The sequence below is a fragment of the Tachypleus tridentatus genome, chromosome 6, assembly GCF_004210375.1.
Source record: "Tachypleus tridentatus isolate NWPU-2018 chromosome 6, ASM421037v1, whole genome shotgun sequence".
Lineage (NCBI taxonomy): Eukaryota > Metazoa > Arthropoda > Merostomata > Xiphosura > Limulidae > Tachypleus > Tachypleus tridentatus.
In genome coordinates, this window is record NC_134830.1 from 103,678,112 (window position 1) to 103,705,518 (window position 27,407).

At 32.1% G+C, this 27,407-nt stretch overlaps 1 protein-coding gene and 1 long non-coding RNA gene across 2 annotated transcripts in view; one reads left to right on the top strand and one right to left on the bottom strand.

The window, feature by feature from the left end:
* The window catches only part of LOC143253223 (cadherin-related tumor suppressor-like), a 140,345-nt gene that overhangs the window by 50,208 nt on the left and 62,730 nt on the right, over positions 1–27,407 (bottom strand). The window lies entirely within an intron of this gene.
* LOC143253225 (uncharacterized) lies at positions 9,448–24,222 on the top strand. The gene is made up of 2 exons (XR_013029454.1): positions 9,448–9,735; positions 21,263–24,222. It is a non-coding gene; the product is annotated as an uncharacterized LOC143253225 (long non-coding RNA).

The following is a 27,407-nucleotide window of genomic DNA, read 5'->3' on the forward strand; positions in this document are numbered from 1 at the left end:
GTGGGCTCGTGTCCGATATTTGAATCAGATACAAAATTCGATCATAATTCAAATCATAGGTCAATTTATACTAATCAGTGCCAATAATATATGATCATGTTTTGAACAACTAAATAGGTATAACAAAACTGAATTGCGAAAATATTAGGATTAGAAGTTAAGAAATCAATGAGAAAAAATAAACTAAAAACGTATTGTTGAAATACTAGTGGATGATGATTTTTGTCTCAGAAAGCATTAGTGTTTCCACTAGCTATTCAAAGTTGAGTGATAAAGATAAGTTAAAAATCCAGTTAAAACTCACATAAATTGAGCTTGAACAAGCCCATATCTGAGCTGAAAGAGAAAATAAACGACTCAAGGCTGAAAATTATCATTATTTTTAAAGCATATGATTTAATACTGGAGGCTTACTGACAAAAGTTTCGAGATTATTGCAAACAAGATATGAAATTCGCCAAGAGAAAGGTGTTTATTTTCATGTAATTCTATGCATGTTGGTAACAGTTTCGATAAATTATGACAATTATGTCTAATTAAGGAATTTAAACACTGTACAAGTGACGACCTCAAGATTTATTTGGATGAAAAGAAAGTTGAAATTACAGGAAGCAGCTGCTCTTTCTGATGATTAAACTTTAACACATAAAATCCACTTTCCATAAAAAGAAATTCCTGCTTTCTCAGCAAAAGCTTGTACCTGTCCAATCTACCAAAGCTTAGGATTATTCTAAAAATTTTGACTCCTCTAGTTCGAAATCTTTAAACAGTCAGGATAAAACTTTGTTAAAGTCATCAAGGAATGTCTGCCAGTTTTGTAAAAAAAAAAAAAAAAAAAAAACACTAGTCATGCTCTGTCCGATTGTTGGAGTTTGAAAGAGAAAAAAGCAAAGGGAGAAACATCCAGTGTGTTTGTGTTCACTTATGGACGTCGTTTCACCAGATCCCTCGATGCTGAATTGGCTACTGATAAAAAGGCTGATGTAGTTAAGGAAGAATTTAGGCCTTTGTACCAGTTGGTTCTGTATCCTTGACAAATGACACTGCTAATCCCATACCCATACGTATTTTACGTGATACTGGGGAAACTCAGTCATTGTTGTTAGAGGGTATATTGGCTTTAGATTCGAGTTCTGCCACATGTGAGTATGTTATTGTTCAGGGTATTGGAGGTGGCTTTGTTAATGTCCCTCTTCTTTACATTTATTTAACATCAGATCTTGTTTCTGAGCCAATTGTGATTGGAGTAAGATCTACTTTGTCAATTAAGGATGTAAATTATTGTTGGGAAACGATTTGGCTGAGGGTTGGGGGTAACGTTGTTGTTGAGTCCAAGGTGGTTAGCAATCAAAATAATGTTTTATGTAAGGATTATGTTGTTGTTGATGAGAATCGAGACGTTTAACTCCATGCTGAATTTCCAGATAAATTATAAAAATAATAACTAAGAACGATGAAATGTGTAAAAATGTTGAGTTTAAAACTTCAACTAATAAAACATAATATTGCTTGGATACATATCTTCCTATTTTAGTTGTTGTACGAACTTGAGTTGCATTAATGAACTTTTGTTGCTGTGTTTTTAACGAGATGGATAAAATCATTTCCAACATTTATTCACATGGTATTTTGATAAATAAATCAAACATCAACAATAAGTTATAAAATTCTGCTCAGTGCAAACTAACTATAATGCTTGTTAATACATTAAGACTTTGTGAAGAGATTTTTTTCGACTTTTTGTAACAATAATGCATTGTTTTTAAAATAACGATATATATATACTTTTTCAAACACTTTATCTGAATATTAGGCAAAAAGAATCTGTTACATTAAGTTTATTTGTAACTAAGCAAAAAATACACAATGGTCTATCTATGTTGTTTTTTTTACACGGGTATCGAAACCTAGTTTCTAGAAACATACTGTACAAACCGGTACAGTAAGATTGGGTTGATTTTGTAGCTACTAAATTTTAATATGCTTGCTCAAGATTATTAATTTCACATTCTACTCTTGTAAAACTGTCTTTCTTAAACCTAAAGTAATCTATTCACTGTTCATGTCCAGTTCCCGCAAAAATGTCGCTCGCACTTTAGGGTCGTCCGTAGACGCGCCATTAAAGTGGAGTTCGACCACTTCCACTATTTTATAAAAAAACAAAACGTAATCAATGTTAGGTGCTGTTAATTAGTTGCCTACTTTGTTTAGTTTATCAGCTCCATATTAGATACAAGTATGCGCAGATAACTCTTGTACAGTTTTGTGTAAAAATAAATAAAACAAACAGACGAAGAAATTGGTCTTATGTTTGTTTTATCTTCTATTATAGTAATAAATGTAAAGTACTAGGCTTTAAATGTACTATGATTACATATCTATATGAATAACTTCTAGACAAACTTTTATAAACGAATCTGGCCCTGCATGGCCAAGTGTGTTAAGGCGTTCGACTCCCAATGTGAGGGTTGTGGGTTCAAATCCCGGTTGCACCAAAAATGCTTGCCCTTTTAGCCGTAGGAGCGTTATACTGTGACGGTCAATCCTATTATTTCTTGGTAATAGAGTAACCCAAAAGTTGGCGGTGGGTCGTAATGACAAGTTGCCTTCCCTCTAGTCTTACACTGCTAAATTAGGGACGACTAGCGCAGATAGCCCTCGAGTAGCTTTGCGCGAAATTCAAAACAAACAAACAATGAACGAATATAAAAAAATATACCTTTATCTTTTAACAGAACAGCATACAAATATTTTCTTACTGAAAATACGTATTTAAAGAAAATTAATGCAGTGTCAGTCTTAGAAATTCGACTTTAATTTTATTTATTTCTCTTATCACTGTTTATTTAGCTACCTCTATTCGTTGAACGCTTGGGACCTGGTCATTTGGTCTGTTTGTGCTTCAGCCCAAAGATACATATCGGGCTATCAGCGTTGTGAAAACTTAGGACATTGATCGAACTCTAATATTTAGCGATATAAGCCCCTAAGTTTACCGGTGTGTCACAGAAAAGCTTATCTTATTGCTTTTCAAAAGGAATAACAATAACGTAAACGAAGCACCATTTTCATATTCTAAGTACATAAACTACTTCAAGTAAGAGTGTAATGGTCAACTTTTAGATCTCTAAGGTATTTTTCGAATGATCAAGTTTTAGACATGTAACGTAAGTGTAATGGTCAACTTTTAGATCTCTAAGGTATTTTTCGAATGATCAAGTTTTAGACATGTAACGTAAGTGTAATAATCAAATCATATCAACTTCGCACAAACTTGTTTCCAAGCAGGTATTTTTTAAGTTCTTTTACAAACTAAATTTATCAATATAAATAATTATAACTAAAGGTAAAAATATGTTTTTAAATATAAGATAAGAATATAAAAATATGAATAAGCTCGCAGCAGTTACACGCTCTTTCATTTTATTCATCAATAGAACCACTAACCATTGCGTCCACCAGTGAAACAGTGGAAAGATTTTATGGACTAACAACATTAAAACCCCGAGTTAAATTCCCCGCGGAGGACACAGCTGATAGCCGATGTGACTTTGGTCTAAAAACAAACAAATGAACCTTCGTGTTACCAGTTAATATTTCATTCAAGTTATAGTGGAACAGCGTGTATCTATTTAAAAAAATAATAAATTTGCAATTCGATAGGGAGACATGATACATAGATTAAAACTGAAAATTATCAGGTAGCAAGTACAGATAATTAATTTTATTTTATTATGTTTTTAATTCTAAAGATTATAACATGTGGTCCATAATCTGGATATCCTCTCTGTTAACGATATTTTCGGCCGTAAAACCGATATTATATTATCAAGTTTGGGAAGTTCAGAAGAAATAAAAGATTATTTTACTTACGTAACAAAATACATAATATTGTAATGCATCAAACGTTTTGAGTAACATGTGATTAAACTGTTACATTATCAATTAAAATTAAAGGTGATGTAACCAACCATTTGAATAGCTAATTGTGTTGATTAACTATTCTTACTTCCTGGTATTATTCATACGTACAGTGTGCATAAATTAACGTACTTACTAAGTTTTTTTTTTAATCACTTTATACCACTATCTCAGTATGTGAAAGCAAAGATTTCAGAGCATCATGAACACTTCCAAGATGATAGTAAATAAAACGTTTTCTTTTTATCTGGGTTATTGGTTGTTAAAAATGTTATATTATTACAATATCAAAACTAGTATTGTGATCTAATTTTCTACTATTTCGTTCGTTTTTATTTCATTTACTTACAGTTTTAATGGTAGTCTTTGAACAACAAAAGCAATTAATAAATTACAATTTAAATGTCGAAAACTGGTGAAACGTTAGAAACTAACAAGCTACAATTTGTGATAAAAATAATGTTAACAGAATATTTTTTTCGTGAAAAAATCCATCTGCAGTTCATGTGATTTTTCTAATAAATTTTAGGTGCAGTGTATTTAATTAAACACATTAAAGTTTAAATATTTTTTACTCTGTATAGATTTCCTAAACAATTTTTTGGTTTTAGGTCGAATATTATTGGCGAATGAAAAAACTATTTCATATTTTGAATTTTTAGCATAAAAATATATTTAACGCATGTTTATTTTGCTGTTTTGGAAATTTTGGAAAGAGAAAGAATATTTTGATAATTCCAATGAATAAATTACACAAATATATTTTCATTAATACTAATTCTGTTTAAAGCGGCTATGAAAAAAATTAAAAACTGGTATTTAATAAATTATTTCACAATTGATTAACCTTAAAGATTAAATTGTATTGCCAAATATTACTCGGAAAAAATAACTGTAAATTGTATTAAACCTAAACTGTGTTAGATTAAATCACGTACCAAAAAAGGAGAAATGAGAAGCTTTCTTGTTGACTATTGGTCCAGTCAAGTATACACACGTGATAACGTGATTGAAGGTAATTTAACCACCACGAAGAGTACACGTTACGAACTTAAACACAAAGAATATACGGATGTTAAGCTGTAATTTAATGACCTCTGTAGCTGGTTCCCAATAGGATAATAAAATGTAGTAGTAACTTAAAGTGATCTGACGTTTTTTAAAAAATAAAAAAATCGTTAAAGTTATTGTGTTTCTATTACAGTTTTCCAGTGTAAATGCTATCAAGGACTAGATTGAATGTGCAGAGCATGGAGGCAAATATGATAGTTTTAAAAATAATTTAATAATAATTGATATAAAAACAGTTTCGTTATGAATAATAAGACAAATGTTTTAAAGATGATTAAACTGTGAGTTTTATTTTATTATTCTTATAGTTTATTTATATAATTAAAAAAACAACAACTGTTATATCTCATCCGCGCACAAGCACGCATAACATAAGCCACGTTCTTTAAAAAATTATAAACAGCTCAATAATAATAAACAAACAAAGAAACGGACACTCGCATAAACTATAAAAATCATCATAGAACATTAAACAGACTTATTTCAAACTTGTTTACGTACTCCAACAAGTACATTGTTACATTACTCTTTTTCTTATTACAACAAAAGTTATATGAAATAACTGACGCGGGTTGAAGAAAGTTCAGCTGTCGAGGAGTGTCATCTACATTTAATTCAAACATATCAGCACAGGTATAGTGGAATGAATATTACGTTCAAGTTCAAACCACTGATGCTCAATCATAAAGAAGTCTGGTCACTGAGGCGGCAAAATAAGAGATTCATGGAACTATTATTTGCAAATGTTACAGTGGTGGATTGTTATATTAGTTTTAACATTGAGGGAACACTCGCCAATCAAGTTGCAAATGAAGTGGTGAAGAACTTTTACTTCATTCAGATATGTTTTAAATGTTATTAGACTTTCTATAAGACCAAAGGGAGCTAACCTCTGATACAAGAATGTTATCGATACCATTACGCTAGCTTTACCAGCTGGAAATGTACATACAGGAGCAACTGCCTTATGCGTTTTGCTCTACAGCCTTGTTCTATTGCTCAACTATCATTATAACAATATTTCACCTATTTCTAGACATTCAAGTTCCGATAACTGTTGGGTGAACTAATCAATTTGATCGCAGTCTAACGAATAGTTCGCTTTATAAATATATCCAGTTTTCTTTGATCTGTCATCAATATTTGACAAACTTTTTTGTCCTAATAAAATAAATATTCTCTTTTTGACCCCGGTATTAGAATCTGATGACAGACGTTTCTGAACATCCATCCAAAGAAACCCTTGTTACGCAAGTACACGTTATAATGGTTCTTGAGAAGCCAGAGAGATCCGTCTGACAATTGTCTTGTAGACGTACCAAGATTTGGTCACATCACTACATTTATAGAACTCAAACAATCACCTAACACGCCATATCTTTTCCAAAAACGAATAAACGAAATATATTTTGTACGTTTATTTGTGAGTGTGTGGGTGTGTAAAGAGGCTAGCTAATCAGAAAAAATGTTCTATATTGTTGAATTGTAATCCCAAAATAAAATAACTTGGTATTCATTATCTTCATTAGCCATGATTAATGTAAGTGTGAAACTATATTTATCATACAAATATTATTTTAATAATATTTTGCTTTCTTCTTGCTGTGTGTGTGTTTCTTGTCTTTGTCTCTTTTTAACTAAAATTCTAATCTTTTCTTGGAAGGCTATTAGATAGTAAATTAATTACTACCTATGTTAGCAGACTTTATCAGCAATTGGTGGCTGTTTCCCTCTTCTCTATATGAATTTTCTTACCGAGTAAAATTACAAGACGTTCATTTGTAAAATTTTATATTGACAAGAACTTAGTACTTAATATCAAATGTAGAATAAAATTACTTTTGAAAGCAAAAAGACAAAACAATTCAAGTTTCAAAGTCAGATAAAACAGCGTTTGAGTAATACACAATTAAAGCTCATAATAATTCATTCCTCTGAGAGAAATGTATAATAATTTCTAGTAAAGTATATCTCAATATGTTGCTCTATTAGCGTTTCGTCTGATTATTCCAACAAGATAAAAATTCATTAAAGTAACTAAAGTCTGTTTTAACTTTATTTTGTTTTATTAATGTGGGTACCTAACCGTGAAAGAATGTTTGTGATTAAAACTCATTATGAAAAAAGCTTGTAGTGAAATTACTTGTTTACTTTGTAAATTACATTCGAATAAGAAAGGTAGTATATTTTTTAAACAAAAAAGTATATTTTTTACAATAAATGTTAAAATAATTGGATAAGTTCCTTAACTGGAATTTATAATAAATTGTAAGTTATATAAATTAAGTTGAATCTGAAATGTATATAAACAAAAATATAAATATAAAATTAGAAGTAGAAGTACTTGAATGAGATTTTAGAATATTTATTTGAATGTTCTTGAAATGGTGAAAATATAACTAGTTTTGGAAATAAATGAAAACTTTGTTGATCTCGAAATTAAGTTAATTTTTTTATCTCAAACACTTGTGTAATTAACAGAAATAAATCATTTCAACCTGAAATTTTTTTTTATTTGTATTGGAACAAAAATAACTAAATAAAACACTAAAAACTATTTCGTCTGATAAGCGAATAAGGTAAATTGATAAACGCTGTTTAATTTCTTTTGTTCATAGATTCAGAAAATGTTCAGAAAACAAAAACAATGCAAAAATGTTCCAAAAGAAAGTGTATGAAACGTTTCAAAAAATAAAACAAAACTAGTTAACATACTGTGTTAAAATTAATATCTAACTCGAGAACATTTTTCATTTAATATTAAACGTAGTCACACGAATTCTTTATGGTATCAAAACCTCTACCTAAATGTTTTACAATAAATATTCTAAATGTTTATCGAAAGACACACACATATGTATGACCAACACATCAACAATATTCACTTGAAGAAACGAATAACAAAACATTGGAATACCAGAGTATCCTATTTCTCCTATATTTTATTAATTTCTTCAACGGGTTTCGTGACCTCAAAAAATCACTTGTTATAATATAATTTTACTGAGAATCAATAGCAAAAACATTCAAATGTCGTTTTTTCAACGAAACACAAATAGTTTAAAATAAACACATATATTTTCCAAAAGTACAAACATATATGCACTTCATATATAAATGAAATATATTAAATATGCTATAAAATGACTAAAATTAAGTCAAAGTTTACTCAATATACTTTCCAAGTTAATTTTTTTTCTAATTATACTTATTATTACAGAAATGCGCTTTATTTATTCTATAATTTAGTACCTCTTACTTACTTTATTATATTTTCTGTAAACCTTAGTTAAGTCTTAGATATTATTATTTGTGTTTAGTTAAAAAATGTTATTTGAATTGACTATTTCTGTAGACAAATGTAGGTACAATGTCACAAATGAAACTATAGGTTTATTATACCCGGAGCCAAAACAAGGGTCGGAGAAAAAGCGATATACTAAACCAGAAGGAAACGTCATTAGTAAGTAGATTTCGTCATTTATTAACATTAGGCATATGAAATGTATGGTACAGAGTATTACTAATTCAGACTGATTTAATACGTGAGTAAAAACTAATTACTTCGTTTCCGTACACAATCGACAACCTCGCATGATAAAATGCTTAGTGAAAAAGAAACCATTTACCTTTATTTTGGGTTATAGGTAATTTATATCACACAGAAGAACCACTGAAAGTTTCCAATGATTCACCGATGATCATTTATGTTTGAATACAAGCTCAATACATTACACTGGTATAGTATCTGCGTTACAGCTAAATAAATTGCAAAAATGTGCTTGCCCTATAGTGCTTATTAAACGTGATACGCAAGCTAAACAGTTAAAGTTTAGGGCTACAAAATGACAACAACATTAATAAAGGCTTCAACGCTTAACTCCACGTCATAGAAGTGAGATAGTGTTGTTTGTTGGAAGTGTTTCAGTTTAATGGAACGTTGAGCTATGGTATCATTTTGGCAATCATTGATAGATATTACTGATAACATATTTTATTCGAGTTTCCATGTGGAAGAAAAATAAAAAAAAATCACACTGGTATTCCAATTCGTTGTTTGTATAACAAATACCTTATTCAAGTTTAATTTACATAAATTAAAATATGTCCGCAAAAAATAAGTTTTGAGAAAAAAAAAACTTAGCTTGAAGGTAACTATTACATGTTGTAAACACATTCGGAACAATCAATTGAAACCTGTAGATTAGAAGTTTATTGATGTGATTTAGAAGATCTTAATATTCATTACCCTCTATTTTTTGAATCTAATTGTGGTCAAATGTCCGATAAAGGTCCACTAGCTGCATACTCTAAACCAAAATGGCAGACGATTCAAGGCCACCTTCCGAAAGTACGCATGCGTGTAATAATTTCACTACTTCTCTCTTTATGTAAAAAATAAATCGCCCCCATTATCCCCCAATCTCATCTCACTCCTACCTAAGGAACCAGACGGAATCTTCTATCAAAATTCGGTATCTCGAAAAGACTCCAAACCTCTAGGCCATGAAATTTTTTCTCTCTTTCCGTGTCCCTGGGCTCAGTTCTTACGGTAGGAAACTCCTTGCTCAACTAATTAGGTTCGCCGACTAAACGGCGGGTGTCGGACGGTGTTTCTAACACAACCAACAATTCTTTTCTAACGAGACAGCGACAGCTTGATGCTCTCATGAACAGGTTCTGCATATTCCAACACATAGCCTGATTTGCAGCTGGTCACTATTCGTCAACTTGCCATAAGAGGTATGATAAAATTTTAATGTACCATTTATTTATTTATCTCAGATTATACTGACCAAACAGGATGATTAGCTGAAAAGCGTTGACGTGGTATCGCTGCAATCATCTCTTTCCCTCACACACTTTAATTGTAAAGAATGTTTTGCTCCCCTTAAAAAAGTACGAAAATAAGCCCATGATAAACTTTATTAAATGATTAAAATGTGAAATAGGAAATACTTCTCTTTGTTCCACTGATCAATTGAATATTTCGAATGCAATAAAAATAGTGTTTGGTTAATATAAAAGTAAACATATATTCCAATCATAATAAAAGCTTCCATTATCTCTCAAGTAAACCAGTAAGTAATACTGTGTTCTAATATATTTTATGCTATTTGTACCGTATGACTATGAAAAAGTAGAAATGCTGATAAATTACCAGATTTCTATACTGTTTCAGAATGATACAAAAACTTATAACTTCATCGATTAATAAAAAAAAAATAATGTGGATGAGGTTAGTATCCCTAAAACTTTAAGTCGAAACTTACTCTATTCTGAAAGTACAAAATGTTAACTTAGAATAGATCAATTTTTTACAGAGATCACTGCAGGTGATAAGCAAAAAAATGTAGGACTTTAACTAAGAGTTTAAAGGAAACAATGCAGAGCACACACCAGACCCAATTTTTCTAAGTACTCTAATAAACCAGTAATCGTTATAAATCTGTATCTAAAACATGTATATTCGTACAAAAGAAAATTAAAATGAGAATAGCTTCAAATAAATGACAAAGAGTATCTTACAAACCACATAAACACTTGTTGTTAGCTTCAGTTAGATTCTTAGATTTATCATCTCAACGTCAGTATAGTCAGGTTTAAGCAAAACGTAAAACATGTTTTTTATTAATTACGTTTAAGGTTACAATAAAATTATTTGATTATTAAAATCAATATTTGATTGTTAGTAGAAATGTATTCCATCTTCTCTTAATATTATCATTTTGCCTAAATGCTAAACAGTTACACAGTTGCATTCGCCCTGTCACGAAGGTATGTTTTTGTCGATTGTAAACAAAACCCTTCGAAAGCGGTGGATCTCAGAGTGAAAGGTTAGATTAGCCAAATGTACAGAAACGCTATAGTACTGCTGAACTGACTTGGACTTCTCAGGAGGTTCGAGAAAGTGATCGGAGTTTAAAAGTTCCTAATTCCTGATCAACATCTTTGATTTATTCTGAAAAACCCTCCGCATTGTTAATTTTCTGCAGAAAATCGTGCGTACTTGAATATAAAAAGAAACTCATTCATGTCAGAGTTACGTCACAGTCGATGCATTACTTTAATTCATTATTATTTTTGTTATATTTCTAAAACAACCAGTTTCTGATAAAATTTGAAACTACAATATATGAAAGTTTCTTTATAATAATGTAACTTTAATGGAAATACAGCAGCAAAAGAAAGCATTATAATGGTAATTTATGTTAACCCTCCGAATTATAATGCTAAAACTATTCAATATTTTTCAAGACAATCTGTTAATTTCTACCTAATAGTTGAGAAAATTTCAAATATGATATGACCGACGTGTATGTAATCCTTGGTTTAGTTACTGTATTCTGAATTTATATACATTTTCTTAGAATGATTTAAATGAGTATCATTCTTGCACAGCTAATCAGGATGCTACAGACCTACCAATGAAAATAAATCAAGTTACATGTACTGGATCTCTTTTAAACTTCCAATGAAATCTGATTGCGAAAATATAGAAAGCACACTTTATTTCTGAATATAACAGTTTCTTTAGAAGCCGCTAATAAAAACAAAAGCTAATATAAAAGCTCTTTATGGCTAGTTCTAAAGCAGTCTATTAAACTGAATGCATTTATTAACAATAAATTATATATTACTTAAGCAACTCCAATAAATATTCAGTAGAAGTAAAGAGAACAGTTTCAGTACATCATATAACTGATATTAAAGCTACTTCGATCTGTAGGTTTTCTGCTCTTTATTATGCAAGTAAACAATCAGTTAAGCCTTCTACAGATGTAGAGGCAGTTTCCAACTTTAGTACCATATACATATCTAAAGTGTTTAGCGAAAACATTGAAAGATTTCACACATATTAGCGTACGACATAAGGGTAATATTTTAATGAGACGTTTTCATGTCCTACAGAAGAATATCGAGCAAACTAATTGTAATCTATTTCAAAACTATGCAGTTGTAATAAAAAAAGATTCTTTGCGCGTTAAAATACGTTGAAATATTGTACAAAAAATAAAAAAGTACTTTAGATGGATGCAACAATAATAATCAAGATATATGTAACTCATAACTAAAGAACCCTAATTATTTTAAACACACAAACACGTAAACATAAAGAGGTTTAGCGCATTAAACAAAAACGTATTCCTTACTGTGTCGTCAAAGTCCAAGTCGAGTTTTTTTTAAATTCACGCATAGCTAGCTACACGAGGGTTAGAGGAAAGGTAACTAGTCATCACCACTCATTGCCGAATCTTGGGTTACTCTTTTACCAACGAATAATGAGACAAACAGTAAAATTAAAAAGTTTCCCCAGCTGAAAGAGCAAGCATGTTTGGCGCGCCGGGGATTCGAACCCGCCACCTGCATCTTACAAGTCGAGCACACTAGTCGCCTGACCATACCGAAGAAAAACTGCGGTTGTAAGTTTCTTTGTAGTTGAACACAAAGCTACACAAAGAGCTATCTGCGTTCTGCCCACCACGGATATCGATACCAGGTTTCTAGCGTTGTAGGTCCACAGGTATACCTATGTGCTACTGGGAAGTTTTGTAAAAGATTCCATTGTAAAGTAGTGATGTTTAAACACATATTTTTTCATGGATTATGTCAATCTGACAGAAATGCATCGGTATTGACTCCATTATCTTGACCATTATGTCTTATCATTAATAATTAATATATTACGGAAACAACTTGTATACAATCGATTTGTATTATTTTTCTAGACGACGTCCTCCTTGATTATGTTGCATGGTAAACATTGATAAATTCTGACAAAATATTAAGTCTTCAAGTTGAATAAATTTTTACAGTCTCTGAGTATGAATATTTTGAGTCTGAGAGATCTGTTAGATCAAAAGCGATTAATATTAAGCCTTACGATATCTACATAAAATCCTAATAATATAAAATTGTATTTTTAACACAATCTTTTCCGCCGCTACTTTATATCGGCTATAGTGACAACGTGTTTTGCTAATTTGAAAACGTAGAATTGTATTAAAATGCGGTACAGAGACAGGCCTATGTATGTACATCACATCGCATTGTCGTTTGCGTTAATAGGGTAATGGTATATTGTTTGCTTATCATAAGTCCTGGTATATTACCTACCAGATTATACTCGGCCTATAGAGTAGTAGTTACAACCAGTTTATGACTTATTTAGCTTAACGGATTCATAATATGATAGTCGTCACTACATTTTCTCTGTAAACAATACCAGCTTTGTTTTTGTTTCTTGTTGAACACAAAACTACATAGTAGGTTATCTGTGATCTGCCCACAGTAGGTCGAGTGACACGACTTTTATCCTGACCGTTGTACCACTGGGGAAGGAGCAGCAATGTCAAACGTCGAAAATCTTGATTCACATTAATATCAAATTCTAAATGTACCAGGTTTATAACTCAATTACGTCGCATTAATGGAGAATTTCTAACCTCTTAAAGAAATATCAACTTGATACTCTATTGGAAAAAAAATATATAAATAAAGATACTCAAATACTAATATCGTATGGCACATATAAGTTATAGAACTTTATCGTTGCTTTTAAGAAAAGAACTACACAAAGGTGTATCTGCGCTGTGTCCACTTTAGTATCGAACTCCGATTTTGTCTTATAAGCGTTCAAGCTTACTGCTGAGTCACACGTGGCTTCGTCAGTTGATACCTGCTATTAAAGAAAATACCTTGAAAAAGCAATGTTTTAACCACGCCTACTCTCGTTCGGCTACTTTAGTAAACTGGAGGTTTAGCATTAAACGCCACGCCCCAGTAGCACAGCGGTATGTCTGTGGACTTAAAACGCTAGAAACCAAGATTCGATATTGGTGATGAGCGTAGCACAGAATGTGTAGTTTTATGTTTTATTCCAAACAAACAAACACAGAAAAATTTAAACGTAACCTTATGATACGAAGTCATTTCCTTATGTCTCTCGCTAGTACAGCGGTAAGTCTACGGATTTACAACGCCAAAATGAGGGGTTTGATTACCCTCGGTGGACTCAGCAAATAGCCCAATGTGGCTTTACTATAAGAAAACACACACACACATTTCGTTATAAAGTCTACCATCAGTCAGTTTTGTGGTGTGGTTTCATTGCCTCTTAAAAACTTAAATATATTTAAAAATAATTTAATATTTAAATAATATTTACCACTTGACTTATCACACTGATTCCAGTTACATTTTATGTTGTTGTGTGCTAGTATAAAAAAATAGCAATTTTCCGATTTTTTGCTTTTATGTCACAATAACAGATGTACTTTCTTCACTGACCAAAGTGCTGACAATTTCCGCTGGAAGTTTTCATTTTGTTTTTTACGCAGTTGACGTCTTTCTCTAGAGATCATTTCACATTCTACTGTGTTCAGCGTTTTAACATTTAAAGATTTTGTACATGAACAAATGCTTCTTCAGTTCCACTAACTGAATTTTTATTGATACTTTTAACTTTATTATAAAAATTTTGAAAGTCATAAAATGAATCTTAATAAGTGATATTAATAATTTATAAAAATAACCCTGAAGGATTCGTTTGTTTTGTTTTTGAATTTCACACAAAGCTACTCGAGGGCTATCTGTGCTAGCCGTCCCTAATTTAGCAGTGTAAGACTAGAGGGAAGGCAGCTAGTCATCACCACCCACCGCCAACTCTTGGGCTACTCTTTTACCAACGAATAGTGGGATTGACTGTCACATTATAACGCCCCCACGGCTGAAAGGGCGAGCATGTTTGGCGCGATGGGGATGCGAACCCGCGACCCTCAGATTACGAATCGCACGCCTTAACACGCTGGGCCATGCCGGGCCCAACCCTTAAGAAAGCTCCATAACAACCTCAAGAATACTCAGAATAGGACTTCTACTTTAGTTTGGCGCAAGTATTTTTACCTTGAATATTACTGACTAATTAGTCACATTCCAATAAAATCTTTATCACTCGATGCGCTTCTGTGTGAGAAAATGTAGAGAGACACCCTATATTCTAAAATAACTCAAAAAAAAGATTAGGTTTTTTATTATTTGTCCCACTCCTGAAGGTAACTTATAACACCACATTCATGATGTACAATTCATAAATGACACTCCTTTCCATATGAGCTGTTAAATGGATAACCCTTTGTTAATTCTTTCATCCGTTTAGTTTACAGATAATTTGACATTTGTTCTGATTTCTTTCTCACAGTAATTTGTCGTCATTATCTCTTGCTTTCCCATCTGGATTTGAAAATAGGCGTTATGTACACTCGAGTCTCTAAAGACACTTTTAATCAAAGAGGGTGATACTAGGTACATTTTCTGAATACCAGAGTCACAGAAGACACACCTGTAGTAATTGGAATAGTCGATGCATATAGCGAGCAACTTGAAAGAGGTAGCCATGTCTTTTAGATTCTTTATCAGGCATCCTAAGGAAGGTTTGTCAGTTTGTACTTATCAACATATTCAACACATTGTTCACATTTCTATGAACTTTGGCTACCTTTTTTTATATATGACAAAACAAACCTAAGTTTTAAATCGCTTTAACGGTATGTCTGCGTCAGTGGCGCACTGGTGTGTCTGCAGACCGCTAGAAATCTGGTTTCGATACCTGTGATGAATACAGCGTAGATAGACCTTTGTGTAGATTTGGGCATAATAAAACAAACAAAGCATTTCATTTAATTATTTTTAACAATATTCTGTACATTATTCTCATGAAAGTGGTTTTAGGAGAGATGATAATTTTTCAAAACCTGTGGCATGTTTAAGTTGTTTTCATTGTTTTATTACGATGTTTAATAGTTCTCTCCTGCCATTCTAAAACTGGCTAATTATTTGTTACATGCATTTCTTTTCTTTCACGCTTTCAATATTCCTAATTTATGTCACCGTCGTCTACCTCTCTGTACGTTTCTCGTCACGTTCATGGTTTTGAATCAATCTCAAAATTTTGATAAAGCTCTCCCAATTTTATGTTTGATCTCATTTTCAAATATTCGTGTTATTGTAGAAATGTCTTTTACGAAATAGAAATAATTCCAAGTAATCTCTTGGACTTAAACAATATTTTTAGACTTATGTATGACTTCAACTCCAAAACTTAAGAACGATTCACTAGACGTTTCGCATAAATAAATAAACCCAAACATCTAAGTGCTGGAATAGAGTGAAATTACTTGTGGACAAATACGTACAGGGTGCATTCAAAACTTTTTCGAATACTAACACACTTTAGATTTATTTTCTGAAATTTACTGTAAAATGTTCTAAGTGTTTTCTAATTTTATTGCTATTTTTGCCGAAATTATCCTTATTAGTTATTGCAAAATGATACTTATCGACCAAACTTGTAATACATAATAATAAAGTGTAATTAACAAATATACCAAAACTTAAAATACTTTTTAAAGTTATGACGAAAATCAGCTTACCGAGCACCAAAATGTGTTGCTGCATAACAAGATGTATTCAATTGCTTAGTAAAACCAGATTAATCTTCCCACAGAGAAGTTTGGCTTGTTTCTCTTGTGCGAATAACTTGCCATTCATGTTGAATATACCGATTCCAAGATAAGATAGTATACAAGACGAGACTTAACGAATCGCTTATATGCTGCTGTTATATCCAATGTCGGCTTATAAAAATTGTATGAATTTCATGTTTTCGAATTTAAAGTCATAAAAATATATTCAACGATATAGAGAAATACCTAAGGTAAGCCTCTAGAATAATTTCTTGTTTTGTTTTAATTACGTGTAACGGAGGATAAGCCTAACAAAAAACACGAAGAAAAAAAAAAGGTGGAAATATATTTAAATAAATATACATATATGAATAAAAAAATGCCAAAACTAAGCATATAATTGCTTCAGCCTGTGGAAATAACTCATAAAAGGCGACATTAATGACAGGTAGAGCAATAATTCCTAAAGTTTACTTTTAAGCCTAAGGAATCACTAGACACTCTTTAAAATCATAAAAGTTCTATATTCGTAATAGTTTGAGCTAGACAAATTGTCTTCACAGCTTTCCTAACAGGTCAAGAAGATTGTATGACGAAGCACTAAATCCTACTCCAAAAATTAAAATTAAGTGAGTACTTCCAGTAATGCTGCAGTTAAATCGTTAACATTACTGAGCAAGGTTTCTTAGCTTTTAGTTTTTTTTCCTTTTTATGCTACTTTTTTCATTTTCATTTGAGGTTCATGAGGAATTTAACTAGGCCTAGTCATAAAATATCCTGAATTATGTTTGTAAGTCGACGGCTAGCAAAACATTGGGAGGGAGCGAATATATTTAAGCAGGTCATTGACACTCATAGCCCCTGTCGTAAAACAGACATACTTCATGGAAGAAAAAAAACAGCTTGTTTCCAAAATTTTAAAGGCTGTTATTTGACGCATACAGTAAAATTAACCAAAACACTAAACTCTTTTAATCTGAGGCGTTGTTTAACGCGATAATTGTGTTTTATTCTTTCAAGTCGCGTAGAAAGGAACACTCAAAATCAAAATTTTGTCGCATATATTGTGTATGTATGTGTGTGCGTCTGTGAAGATAGACAGGCAGGTTAAATACAGAGAAAACGAATTTAAATTTCCAATGTATCTTCATTTTATGCAAATGACCATGATTATTTCCATCAATAAATGAGTATATTCTTTTCAGCTGCATAGCAATTGGATTAAAACTAACAAAAACAAAACATTATCTCACGGTATTTTCACTGGTGATATTAAAAAGCTTTGGTTTATAACTTATGTCGATACTCTGAAATGCCTCACTTTTTTTTTACAGTCTGTATTTTAATGTAAAAATGTTCCAAATGAGAAACAACACTATTTCTAACTTATTTAAAGGTTACATATGCGATACTTCATTTTGGAGTAGTAGTTAATTACGTAGAATATGTATGATTTATATTAATAGAAATAAATTTTAGAACTACTTTTTATATATTTGTAATTCAAATAAAATATTCTTTGTTCATATAAGGTTGATGTATTAATATTTCCTCGTGACGCTTAGCGTGAAATATCAATCAGTGAGATCCATTTCTTTATTGTAACGTTGTATTTTTATTTTCAACTGATTAATATCATCTAACATTACATGTGAGAACATTTTCTAGAACGTAATACTTCAATTTATGAATTTAAGAAAGTGTATTGTGATCACATAATAAATATTCATATTATTATCAATAAACTTCAATTTAGAGCAACTCAATAAATAAATCTTAAATAACTTAAATAAATCTGTTACTAACACATCTAATACAATTTTACTACTTATGATAGCTATTGATAAGCAACACAATGATAACTTGCTTATTCCTACAGTCTACCATGATACTTTGAATGAATATAGTATATTCAAATAATTGTGCAGATGAAACTTGTTAATTTAAATTTATTCTCTGATTTTAGTACCTCATAAAAACAATTTTTACATCATATAGGACACAAAGAGTTATATAACAGCAAATACAGAATACTAGTGCAGTTGTTAGTGAATTGATGGGCGATTGTAGGTTGGAAACTTTATTATATTCTGCTGAATGTTTTACGCATAAGTTCAACACACTTTCATATACTTGTGATGCAGTGAGCTAATAAAGACGCCGATTAAACTCGTATATTATAAATATATTGCAACTAAATACATCAGAGTATGTCGGCAACTGATAATGGATTATTAGGGTAAGCAAAGTCGATTATCAAACTCCAGCTTGGGTAGTTTATCAGTTTAATAAAGATATATTTCTAGCACCAGCGTGTGTTAAGTTAGATCAATATAAAATGTAAATTTCTCAACATCTTTCTTCTGTAAATTGTGAGGAATCATCCAATACTCTTCTGATATATATAAACGACAATGCTATCGCTGTGTGAATTTCGACTAATAGATGTGCAATTCCAGAGAATTGAAATTCTGAGTACTGAACATGGGCAGAAGAAAGTTTGTGTCATTAACATATCCAAGCTACATCGCCCTATCTGCTGTGTCCACTGAGGGGAATCAAACCCCTGCCTTAGCGTTGTAAATCCGTAGACTTACCGCTGTCCCAGCGAGGGACGCAGAAGAAAGTTAAGAATTTTTCCGTAAAGCATGTATATTTCCAGATGTAATTAATTTTTTGAAAAACTAAATCTAAAATAAATGTATTTATACACGAAAGTAGTTGCAATGCTATCAACTTTCTTTGCTCATGCTTGCAACAATCTCTCTGTGATTTTTATCTGTAAAATATTTATTTTAAATTTCCCGTGTATAAATATATAAAACTGCAAATTATATAAGAAAAAAGTTAGAAACAAGCAAGCAAGACTTCGTATGGATAAGACTACTCTACTGTATGTAAACTATTATTGATCTAATACACTGTGTAACACAAATTTTGTTTCTAGATAGTGTGTGTTATTTATAGATTGCTTAAGTTGTAAAAGTATAGAAAATGACCATTATTCCCTTCAAACTTTGCCTTTGTGACCTAGATAATGAAATTTAGACATTAACTTATTTTCTATGTAAAAACGGGCAAATTTGCGCATTTTCATTTACATAACACAACATATGAATCAAGATTTACGTGTATTTATACTAAAGTTATACCAAAATGAACCAACATGTTTAGAAGTGAGTAGTTTATCAAGATTTGCGACTGTAATGTAAATCACTTTCACGTATCAGGCCCCAATTATAGTCTTCCATCATGTTTCCATGATTCACTACTTGGTAGCGGCGTTCAAAATCCAGTATATCTTGGTGGAAGCACTCATCTTGCTCCTCTGAGAATGCTTCCATGTTCTCCTTGAATTTATCAAGATGAGTGTCAAGGATATGGACTTTCAGGGACATCCTATAGCCCATTTTACCATAGTTCTTCACCAGAGCCTCAACTAGTTCCACATAATTTTCGGCCTTGTGATTGCCCAAGAAGTCCCGAACCACTGTGACAAAGCTGCCCCAAGCTTTTCTTCCTTCTTACTGAGCTTCTTGAGGAGCTCTGTGCACTCCAGGATCTTCTTTATTTGTGGTCAAACGAATACACCAGCTTTGACCTTTGCCTCAGATAGTTTAGGGAAGAAGTCTTGAAGGTACTTGAAGGCTGCAGACTTCTCATCAAGAGCTGTGACAAATTGTTTCTTAAGATCTAATTTTATGTGCAATGGTGGGAACAACACCTTCTGGAGGTCCACTAGTGGCTCACACTTGACATTGTGCTTCCCACAGAGAACTCGGTCCGTTGTGACCAGTGCTTCCTGTTGTAGTGCGCTGCGGTGTCTCTGCTGTCCCAAAGGCAAAGATAACAGGGAAACTTAGTAAAGCCTCCTGGGAGATCCATCAAGAATGCCACCATTTTGAAGTCTCCGATAACTTCCCAGCCATGCTCATCATACTTCAAGGCTTCTAGCAAGGTCTTGACGTTGTTGTATTCCTCTTTGAGGTGCACCGAATGAGCCTGGGGAAGAGACGGATACTTATTCCCGTTATGGAGCAGCACAGCTATAAGGCTTCTTAATGAGATATCAATGAAGAAGTGCCACACGTTCGGGTTACAGCAGTTCAAACTGCCTCGCACAAACCGGATACATTGTGGCAGAAGCAGAACCCATCTTGAGGAGTGAAGAAGCTTGAAAAATGCCGGTGTGCTTCCTCTGACTTGCGACTTGCACACTTTCATCTAACAAATCAGATAGGTCTATGTGTTCACTTAGGCAACTAGAACTAAAACTGAAGTGGTGAGTGGTGAGCCTCTGTATATATATTACCATGGAAAGTTCTAGAAAATTCTCGTAAGTTCTAGAAAATTATTGTAAGTTCTACAACATTGTAAATTGTAACTTGTAAGTTCGAGAGAATTCTCTATCAGCTACAAAGCACTGAATCTACCTGGAATGTTCTGGAAAATGGGTAAATTTGAAAATTTCATTACCCAGGTCACAAAAGCAAAGTTTGAAGAGAAAAATAGGTCTTTTCTATTTACTTTAGGCATAAGCAATTGGGAAATAACACTTTCTGCCCAGGAACAAGAAAAAGTATTTTTTTTTTACATAGTGTTATGACCTAACACTTTATGTTAACAAACTCTAAGAGAGTTTATGTATCTATGTTGCAATAACTAAATATTGTTATACGATAACGACGACAAACTACTTTCAACCATTTCACATAAAATGAGAGAAAATAAATTTTGATTTTAAGTTATATTAACCAGTACATTGTCATTATTCATTATTTTTTCTTTGTTTATTCTTTTTTTAGATGCAAGAGAAAGTTTTCCTGGAGAGTAAACCGAAAAACCTAGGATTGTTATATTCTAGCCACCAGTCAAATTCAATGCAGGCAGTCGATGTCAGGATCCTAAACCGGAATATCACCACAGGAGAGATTTTACAAAAACTGAAGCAACAACAAATCCAAGGTCACATTAGCTGACAGAGAAATACTTTTGGTGCCACGACAGTGTCCCACAGTGGTTAATAAACACTATCAATATAATATAAAGTAACTTAAACTCCTTCATTTACTTTTGAGAACCTCTCAACAAAGAGAAAATGTGGATAACAATGCTGGTATAATGGAATAATTTCCGTGAATTCTAAATTTTATTTTGTACAGTGTATTCTGTTACACTTAAACAAAAAGTATCTTTAATGTCTGTGCAAGCAATGAAGCACACCTGTAATATATTTGTTGTTGTTGTTTTTATATTTCGCTCAAAGCTACATGAGGGTCATCTTTGCTAGCCGTCCCTAATTAAACAGAGTGAGACAAGGGGGAAAGCACCTAGTCATCACCACCCACCGCCAACTCTTGGGCTATTCTTTTACCAACCAGTGGTGGGACTCACTGAAATATTATAACACCCCTACGGCTAAACGGACGAACATGTTTGGTGTGACAGGGATTCGAGCCTGCGATTCTTACGTTACGAATCGAACGCCCCGACTACCTGGTCATCCCGAGTCTCACTTGTAACGTAAAAATAAAAGAACAGAAAACATAAACGTAGAAACACATGAAGCCAAGAACATAAACATTTCTCTAATTAACTACAATTAACTATAGAATACACTATATGCGCTCTGTCCACCGCGGACAATCAAACTCGGGTTTTAGCATCGTAGGTTAAGAAACTTACCGTTAACCAACTGGATAACTGGACTCTAGATTCTGATCTCGTGTTGTAGGTTTTATGTATCTCCTTGCACAAAACTATTATTACTTCAAACTGATGCTGCGTTATACTATCGCCATCAAGAAGATTCGAGAACATACCGGATCATAAGAATTTTTGATTAATATACACTAAAACATTCAAAAACACAGGTAATGATTATCACTTGCATTAAGAGGTAAACCATTAGATCCTTTTGAATATGAAACAATTACATGAATTTCGTAACTGAATGTGTCTTATACTGACCGATAATATAGTTTGATATAAACAATAGAAGATTTCCGTAAAGGGCCTTTTTTGTTTTTTTAATGTGATCGACTGAAGTGAGTAATTCATAGTTAGCTCACTACTAGTAAATATAGTTATTAATTGCACGCACTAAGAAAATAATCCAATTTAAAAAATGCAAATAAAATTACAAATATATCATGTACTTAGCTCTGTGTGTGTCTATTTTTATATTTTAAAACTTGAATTTAACTTGTACTAGAAGCTTCCTGTCATCTTTATTTTAATAGTCTAGTTATATGTACTACATTGTCGCTTCTTCTTGAATTAATCCTCAAGTATGACAAGTATTTGAAGAAATTTTCACATATATAAACGATAAAATTATCATATATTACTACTTAGAAATAATAGTCACAGAGCGTACTGTTTGTAATATTCATTAAAAAAAATATGCATTTTAAATTATTGTTATTAACACTGTTGACTCTTATTCTATGGAAAGAAACTTTCATAAAAGATGTGTTCATTTTAGTGCAAATCTATACAATGAGCTATTTTAGCGTTGTAAATCCGTAAACTCACAGCTCACACGCTGGAGGGCTTTATAAAAAAGAAATTATCTATATTTTATAATATATTCTCTATTACTGGTTACCTATATGTCGTGTAAAGTATTTGACTAATTAATGAATTACAATTTGGTTTAATCTGAATTTTATTAGGTACAAAGCTACCAACAACGGGTATTGAAACCAAATTTTTAGTCTCGTAAGTCTGTAAACTTTACGCTGAGTCACTGGGAGGGGACAGAAAACATGTTATTTTTTAACTTTCGTTTTTAATCATAAGTTCACGACATTTTCAGATAGTTGCTTTAACTGTTTACATATAGGCCGTTTTGTTGTTTGCTTTAAACTTTGCTAAAATAAAGCTTATGTAATAGGATCTACAGTGGACTTCAGTCATACACTTCTCAGTTGTGCGAAGAAATTAGAGAAACAGTTCAACCAGAAGTGTATCTGCTGATTCTGTAACGAACCCAACAAGACACATGATGATTTTATTTCTAAGCCCACTGCTAGTACAGCGTTAAGTCTACGAAATTACCAAGCTAAAATCAGGGGTTCGATTCCCCTCAGTGGGCTCAGCATATAGCCCGATGTGGCTTTGCTATAACAAAAACACACACACAAACATTTTATTTTCATCATTAAGTGAGTTTCTTATTGATGGAATTTCAAATGACAGTTGTGATGATCAATTTTAAAGTTACAGTTTGATAAAATGATAATTTATTTAACATTTTCAAAGTTAAAACACAAAATCCCAGGACAGGTCGAACTACAAATTAACTTGATCTTATTGGAAATACCTTTAATGTATTGCTTGTTTGTTTGTTTAATTTCGCGTAAAGATACACGAGGGTTATCTGCGCTAGCCGTCCCTAATTTGGCAGTGTAAAACTAGAGGGAAGGCAGCTAGTAATCACCACCCACCGCCAACTCTTGAGCTACTCTTTTACCAACGAATAGTGGGATTGACCGTAACATTATAACGACCCACAACTGAAAGGGTGAGCATGTTTGGTGCGACGAGGACTCGAACCCGCGACTATCGAATTATGAGTCGAACGCCTTAACCCACCTGGCCATGCCGGGCCACGTTTAATGTAATACTTAGATTCAACATGATTAAGCCTTCTGTGTCAGCCTTTTCCAAACTACTGAAAAAATCTTGCCTAAATTTGAACTTTTGAAGTTTATGTAAGATAAATGAATGTTTTCAGAAGAATAAATTATGTTGAAGTACCGATGAAGTGGCTTTTTTTTTAATTATTTTTAATGTAACGCCTTAATAAAGATAACAACCAATAGTTATTTTAATTTTGCATTTTTAAGCACTGTCATGTTTTTAATAACTTGATAACAAAATGTCAGTAATTTATAAGAAATATTACCAAAACAATACCGTTGTTTTTAAAACTCGTAATGCTCCGTACAAGGCAACATCTGCTGAGTGTGATCAAAATATTCTTACTGTAATCACTGTAATTATTTGACTGGGATAAAATTGTTGAGGTTGTAGAGAGACAGGATTGACGGTGAATTAACTGTCAGCAAGCTTAAGAATTCTTGTTGAGATCTCGCCGGAAGACAGTCGTGTCTAGACTCAACGTCCACTCAGCGGGATCTCTCACGAAGAAGAATCGAAGTTCTGTCACCTGGTGGCTTTGATGATCGGTCTCAAGTAGCGAAACATAGCCTTTCACTAAAGGAGAAGACCTAGTAAATTTTTCTTTCTCACTTAGTTTCTTTCATTTTTGTTTTTAAGCTTTGTCGACATTTGGCGAAAAGAAAAACCAAATGAATTACGCCTGTCCTTTTAAGGTATCAATGACCTTACTTCTTATTACAAAAAAATTTCACAATGGTAACACCAGAGGAAGTAAGTTAGTTTGTTGTAAATACATTGGCCATTAAAAATAACTTTGTCATTATTTCCAATAGTCAAATAATCAGCAAGTGGGAGTAAATCCGTATAAGCATTCAACTCCAGAACAAAATGTGGTACTCCAGGCGTAAAGTAAGGGGTAATGCTAGGAGGCAATAGAAAACATTACAATAGATTAATCAAGTCTCTTGGAAGTATAATTGTTGTTAATGTTATAATCAAAGTGAACTGTAAACAAGATGTTAACGGAAAAATACTTGGTTCTTTTCGTCCTCAAAGTATTTTGGATATAATAAAAAAAACACACTATATATGTAGAATCCAGGATAACAACGGTGCTAATCAACGAATACTTTAGCGGATTCATTTATCTTCAAATACTGAAAATAAAACTGATAAAACAATTTCTTTAATCAAAATTGACATAAAGAACTTTAAATAAGTTGAGAATACTATTTGTTGCAAAATTCGAAAAGAATTTATTGAAGCAACGATTAAGCTATACTTATTATAATAACATTATGTTAATAAGATAAGTGAGATACCTCAAGGCTCAGGCATAGATAACCCGAATTTATAGCTGCTGATCAGAGGGATGAGAAACAATCAGCAGTATCTGATACCTACGCATCTAGTCTTAAGAAAATACTGGGAGTAACAGTCAAAATTACAACGTCCTCATAGTAACACATCAATGTAGTAAGTAACCCGTTAGTTCATAGAGTTCCTGTATCTGACATTAAATGAAATGAAGTAGAGTAGTCATATACATTCAGTATCTCCAATGTATTAAGCTGGAGTAACAGGCTAGAAGCTATACCATAGCGTCACTTTCTAAGTTGCAAATGTCGCAGAAAAAGATCATTTATTTAGAATGTCCGACAGGTTCACTGTGCTCTCTTTTGCGTCTTAATAAAATCCCTTTAAGTAAATGTGGTGACATTCTAATCGTTTGGCACCTCTAGAGTGTTCAAAAGGCCTCTAGTTAAAGTAAGTGTAACTGTAACATTTTTTGTTATTATGTAATGCTTACATTTTCCTAATTTAGGAAAGGAGAATTTAAAAATGTAGTACATCCAAAGTATTTCGCAAAAAAATATCTTAAAGCCGAAGTGGATTAACTTCGTCATTCAGTTTCCGAGAGACCAATAAGACACATCTATGATATTACTTTTAATCTCTTAATTATTAGCAGTTATCGTGGTAGTGTATATATGTATTTTAGTAACATTTATTGGCTGTATTAATGATAGCGATACCTAAATTTAAGACTATTCCAGCCACTTACACTGTATCATTAACGTCTCAGGTAATTATTAAACTAATTGTACAAGGTTTCACAGCTAGTTTTGTTCAAAAGTTGTTTTTCTGTGCAAAAAAAAACAGAAAGGAAAAACTGAAGAACTTGTGCACATGCTGTATAATATTAAGCACTTGCTGGAGTATCTGTACATTAGACGGGTGAAATAAATACTCTTTTGTAATAAACGATGGGAAATTTTACTTCGATTACTTTTTTAGTATAATAAACATTAACATTGCACTAAAATGCATAAAATTACAAACACTTAAAAGAACGACATGTTTTCACGAATTACATCAATATGAAATTATAAGGGATCAAACCTACCCCTTTATGATCTTTCTCATATTATCCTATATGACTGCATCATGTTTGGTGCTGATTGATCAAAAATGTGGAAACATTAAAGGAACAGATATGGCACAGTATTTTTTTTCCGGAAACACACCTTACTTTATATCGTAGATGACATACCTGGAATATTATGTTTTGTAAGCAGTGTTACAAATGAACTACTTATAAAATGCGTAAGTTTATTTGTTATAACTGAATTTATGTATATATATTGAGATTATAGAGTTTGGTATAAACCATTAAACCTCAATTTAGAAAACTACAAAAAACTATTATGATTCAACTTTTATATATTCATTTTGAAAGGTGTTCTTTGTTAAGTAAATGGTTACTAAAAAAACGAAAAAAGATTTGTTTTTGAATACCTACTGTGTTTTTCCTCAGGAGAAAAGGTAATACTCAATGTAGAATTATTTTAGCCTGAAACTTTAAAACAGCTCATAATTAAATATTAATATATGATTGTATTTGTAGAAAAAGAATCTGATAATTTTTGAGACTCATATCTTTAACCTATAAAGAAATTTTGCGATTCATGTCACTGATATAGGGACAAAATAAACTGAAATTATGATTTCAGAAAAAAAAAAAACAACAAAAGTTAACAATTATGAGTCGAGTATTTCATTACATGAATTAATACTGCTGTTTTTAAATAATAATATATATTGAACAGGAAAAAAAAAGTCTTGAAAAAATAAATTTTCCGGAAACTCGAAAAAGCTTGTTATTTAGAGAATACAGCGTAGAATCTCATTTTCTTCTCATCATTTATAGTAGAATTATCAAATTATATATCAAAGGTTCTTGGAAAACAAAGAGACCTGTGACAACTTTCTTCCTGTATTGCAGCTGGAATTGTTTTTTAAAAAGCTGTATTAGCATTT